This window comes from Eublepharis macularius, chromosome 2 (assembly GCF_028583425.1).
Source record: "Eublepharis macularius isolate TG4126 chromosome 2, MPM_Emac_v1.0, whole genome shotgun sequence".
NCBI classification, from domain to species: domain Eukaryota; kingdom Metazoa; phylum Chordata; class Lepidosauria; order Squamata; family Eublepharidae; genus Eublepharis; species Eublepharis macularius.
In genome coordinates this window covers 139,819,098-139,824,667 of record NC_072791.1, presented here as the reverse complement: position 1 = coordinate 139,824,667, position 5,570 = coordinate 139,819,098, and positions in this window count along the sequence as shown.

Genomic DNA, 5,570 nt, shown 5'->3' with positions numbered 1-5,570 from the left:
TGCTTTATTTTCAGGAAATACCTGGAGATTTTAGAGGAAAGGGGCCTGAGGGGTGGCTGTTGCCTTCTGACACACTTCCAGTGATGTCAGAGGGTGTGGCATATGCTAATGAGATATGCTAATGAGTTTCTGCAGTTCTTTTTCTACGAAATGACCCCTACTAGCAACACCAACTGTACCATCTCAGATTCATTCACGTGTTCATTTTCCAACATTACATATGCTATCAAGAGTCAACAATGCCCTTCCACTATCTGCATTGGGCAAATAGATAAGTCCCTACACAAAAGAATAAATGGACATACATCTGACATTAGAATTCATGAGACTCAAAAACCAATGGGAGAACTTTTTACTGTTCCAGGACATTCCATTGTTGACTTAAAAGTGACTGTGCTCATACAGAGAAACTTCAAAGGAAAGAGTACAACCTGAAAGCGAGCTCATTCACAAATTCATAACAATGGAACCCCAGTGCTAAACAGGGGCATGGGATTTTTCTCTCACTACAGTTACTAATTTTCTGCATTTCCTCCCTTGCTCTAACCAGTTAATTACATTTCCCAGTGTATCTTCATACCCTCTCCTACTTCTTTATTACACGCATCCCATCTTCTAACTGAGATAAAAAAAGACTCAGATCTCCATTCCTAATTGTATCTGATGAAGGAAGCTTGACTCTCAAAAGCTTATACCCTGAAAATCTTGTTGGTCTCTAAGGTGCTACTGGATTTGATCCTTGCTCATTTACTGCCCTTTGTTATCTCTCCTCCCATTGCACCTGCCCTGCTCCCAGCTCTATAACTCACATTTTATTTTTGTATTTATTTTACAAAATTTATACCCGCCTTTCTGCGCTTATAAGGGCCACAAAGGCCCTACCTGTCTGTTGTCTGTCTTCTGCTGAAGCTGTTCTCCAGAGGGGAGGGAGGAGGAGCTTTCTGATCCTGGTCCTATTGGTTGTACCTGCCTGCCCTGGAAGTCTAGTGTGGCCTTTGTTGAGGTCACCGTAGTAACAATATTAAAGAAAGGGATAAACCAATGAAGTCTGATGCAGGGAGGGAGACTAGGAGAGAAAACCTCTAGTCGGATTGGGCCCTGCCTGAAAAACTCACATACAAAGGAGATTTGTAGAGGAACAGAGGAGTTAACCATCACACTAGTAGGATGGATGAACTGTATATAACTTTTTCTCTTATGTGAAACAATACATTTTGATTGTTCTACCTGGGGCTTTTTACTACCAACATTTTGTTAGCATTTTTGAATGACGGATACTTTACATATTGTGTTCCCCAGACATTCTTTCCCCCTCCCCAGAACCATTATAACTAGGGAAACCTGGGAGTGGGGGTTAAAGGAGTGAAAATAGAATGAGGAAGAAGGAAGACAGAGATGAAATCTTAGTTTATGAATGTATGTATACCAGTGATTTCTCAACGGACAACTCACACTTGATGATTTACATGTGAATATGTTAACTGACTCTACTGAGAAACACAGTGTTTTGGGTAACGTGAGGTCATATGAAACTTTAGAGCATTCATTCAGTTTGTAATGGCTCACACTCATACCTGTGAAACTGGACATCATATTGCAATGACTGTGATGAACATGCTTATGAACAACTCAGTAGAGGGTAATAATACTTCCATATTTTTTAAAACCACATAATCAGTAAATTACTTTGTATTTCAGAAGGCTCTAGGAATACCAGTAAAAGCATGAGAAGAGGTACAGACCTCAGTCCAAACAGGATGGATTGGTAATTACTTTGGCAATATCTGTGTTAGAAGAGTAAAATAGACGAAATACCATTGTAGGAGCTTAGATCTCAATGCTGGATGAAGGAAGTAGACATGGAGTCCGCTTGGCTCCCTCTGGCTGCTGCTGGCACATTCCCCTTGCTCCCCTAAATGCTATGCAAGGAGGGAGCATGGTGGCCAGAGAGAGCCAAGCGGACTATGCTCCAGCCCTCGGCCCTAGGGAAGTGGAGGAGCGTGTGCAGCATTTGCTGGATCTCTGAGCAGAAGCTGGTGGCTGGGGCTGCTACAACCACTCACTGGGGCGAGAGGAGGAGGGAGCGCTGGGTACCACTGTTACATGGCAAGGCGGGCATGTGGGGGGCTGGCTGCTGGCTTCCTGGGCTGCTCTTCTCAATATGGTCCTCGAGTGGTGAGAGGGATTCTCTCCTTCTCCCAAGTGGAGAATCGCATCAAATGGCCATCCTTTCTCACTACTCTTCCCACGGAAACTTGCGGGAAACCGACAAGTGAAGAACACGTCAGGCATCTCATGTAGTTTCCCTCTTTGGATTCTTTAAAAGGGTAAAAAAGGTTATTCTAAGGGGTTCTTTATATATGTAAGTTTTATTGGTAGGATACAGTATGGTGCTTGTCAAATCATGATCTGACTGTTACATTTTGAGCTTTCCTAAAGTAATAGATTCCCAAAGCAGATAGCTTGCTGAGGTTGCAATGGGGAAATGTCAAACTGACAAAGCTCCAAAGGTAATAAATTACTCAGAATCAGTTTATCAAATCACATCTTGTACTAAACAGGGTAAAACCAAATTTATATAAAAATACTAGTTTGATCCCCTGCTTTGCTACAGTATTTAACTACTTTAAGTCCAATTATAATACTTATGGGTATGTAACATTTTTTGGTTTGTGGGGGGGAGTTGAGTTGGTTTTGTAGTATAATAGGATAATACCCAAGCTTCACAAAAGTATTTGAATAAAGCGAAGTGTGTTGATGCCAAAAACTGATGAAGTGAAATTCGAAATGTAACAGTTATTTAAGAGATTTTTAAAAGAAAAAGATTGTAGTGTAATGAATAAAGTGAAAAATATGTACAACCGTTTTTTTTTCTACTGAAGGACCTCTTTGTAGACCACATTGGTGGTTTTTCCCTCACGTGCTAGGATCACCAGGTTGCTGGGTGAGCACACTCTGGAGCAGGCCATATAGAATGCCCATGTAAGAAGCAATCCTCCCTCAAGTCAATTCCTGCCACCTTCAGTGTCTACCCCTGGGACTTGTTAATTGTCATAGCAAAGCAGGCCTTGAGGGGGAACTGCAGTCTCTTAAATTCAAAAGGGTTCTCTGATGGTCTGAGTGGTATGCATGGTATGAACCCCAACCCACCCCCCCATCCCAAGCACTGCCGGTGAACAACGTGGCCTTGATGACGTTCCTGTGGAGGGCTTTTACTCACAGCCTGGTGCCATTGCAGAGTTTGGGTTGATTGAGGTTCTGGAGCAGCATCACTGGAGCCCCCACTTTGAGGAGCAGCTTGTGGTCTGGGAAGCCAGGAGGGTTGAGTGTGTTGAGGAACTCCACGGGGTTGTGGACCACGTCATCCATTTACGCCACTGAGTCCCCAGATCTGTACTCCATTTCTGCCCCTTGGAGGGAGTTGTGTTTCATTAATGATGGCAGCCTTGTCATTCCTGGGGGTCAGAATGGCACTCTTGCACAGCCAGTCCATGGACTTCTCCATCGTCACTACTGTGCCCAGATCTGCAGGTATGGTCACCTTTCCCTTGAACTCAGGATATTCTCTGTTCCCTATTTTTTGTAGGAGTTCAGAGAATTCCCTAGCAGACACTTCGTCTCTCAAGTGGACCCTCATGTTCTTTCTTAGTGAGAGTTTCTTGATGAGGGGCCACAGATACAATGTCTTAACTAGGCATGAGCACAAACCAAAAAAATTTAATGAACCAGTGGTTGGCGGTTTGGTGCCACCGACGATCCCGAGATCGTGAACCGCAACGAACATTTTCCGTTACCGAACCGGTTCGCAGTTTGTAGGGTGCGGAACGGCCCCCTTGGCACTTAAAGAGCCCATATTCCCGGGGAGTCTTTTGCAGGCTCTCCTACAGCCATCACCCAAGTTTGAACAAGATTGCAAAAGGGATCTTGGAGTTATACCCTCTCCAATCCCAGGAAACTCCCACAAAAATCCAAGCTCAGTTATACTCTCAGTCTCTCTCCCCAAAGGCTAGCAAGTGGCAAGCAAGAACTCTGTCCTACTCCACTGCTCGCTGAAAGTGAAACCCAGCCTGGGAGCCCATGGCTATTTATAAGCACAGGTCCCATTGAACAATGCAGGAGGTCTGTGTTTGGCCATCAGAGCTGCCTATCAGGGTTTGCAGGGATGAGATTGGAGTGCCCATGGCTACAGAACACTCCCTTCCCCCTCCCTCCCCTGGGTGTCTTCTCCCAACTTGTAACCACTTTGCAGCTCCGTGGTTGGAAGGAAGAACTGCCGATCAAGGTAAGCTGGGCTTCCATTCGGGTTTCCAGGGCGACAGAAGGAGCACAGACGGAGTTCAGGCATTCCCCCGGCTCCGTTGCCAGGGGAATTGATTGCTGCCGCCTGACTGTCTGGCTTCCCGAACCGCGGCCGAACGCACCAAACCAGGCCCCTCCCGAACGCTGGTTCATTGGCCATGGACAATCACAAACCGCCGGATCGCGACCATGCGATTGCCAATTACTGGGTTTTTGAAGTTCTGAATACGGTTTGTGCCCATCTCTAGTCTTGACACACACAATAACCTCATCAGTCCGAGTTCCCCTTGGGACTACTGGCAGAGTCTGCCAGAAGTCTCCAGCCAGCAGCCCGGTGACTCCCCCCCCCATCACTCTCTTGTAGCCCCTGACATCTTTGAGGGTTATGCTCAGTGCCTCAAAACACCCCTTCCTTCTTTTAGCATGGTGTATCCTGCACGATGTCTGATAGGAGGCTTCTTGGGGGCAGTAAAAGGTGATGGCTGCAAGAGGTGTGAGGCTGTAAAAGGTGATGGCTGCAAGAGGTGGAGTTGGACTGAGGGAGGGGTGGTGTGGTGGGCACTTTAACAAGCTCATGTGAGAGGTTCACATTGAAATGGCCCCTAGAAAGGTCATACACCATCTTCCCATGAACATTTAAAAACACAGATGCCATACTGACTTTTATATAAAATCCCCATTCAGGATTCTTGTACTGTCTTTCTTCAACTGTCTGCAGTTTTTTGATCCGATTTTTACCTCAGAACACAGAATTCCACAACTGAATCATCAGAGAGAGGGGTGCAAGCAGGCAGGCATCACAGCAGAGTTGCCAGGTCGAAGTTGGGAAATTCCTAGAGATTTTGGGAGTGGAGCCTGGATAGAGTGGGGTTTGGGGAGGGGAGGGGCCTCAGAATGGTATAATACCATAGAGCCCACTCTCCAAAGCAGCCATTTTCTCCAGGGGAACTGATCTCTGTCACCTGGAGATCAGTTGTAATTCTGGGAGATCTCCAGCCACCACCTGGAGGCTGGCAACTCTACATCACAGGGAGATTGGCAACCCTAGTGAACTTTTAGAGGAAGACTGTGAGGTGCTTTTTACCTCAAGACACATTCAATGACTCCCTTAGCAACTATTTAGAATGTTGGCCCCATATGCAAATGACCCTGAAAGCTAGCCCAGTCAGAGAAGAGTGGCCGAGTTGGCAGTTGGCAGGGGAGGAGAAACCTGCCAGCCACACAGGGAAGCTGTATCCCTATGGGAAAATACATTTTACCCCTTTTTACCC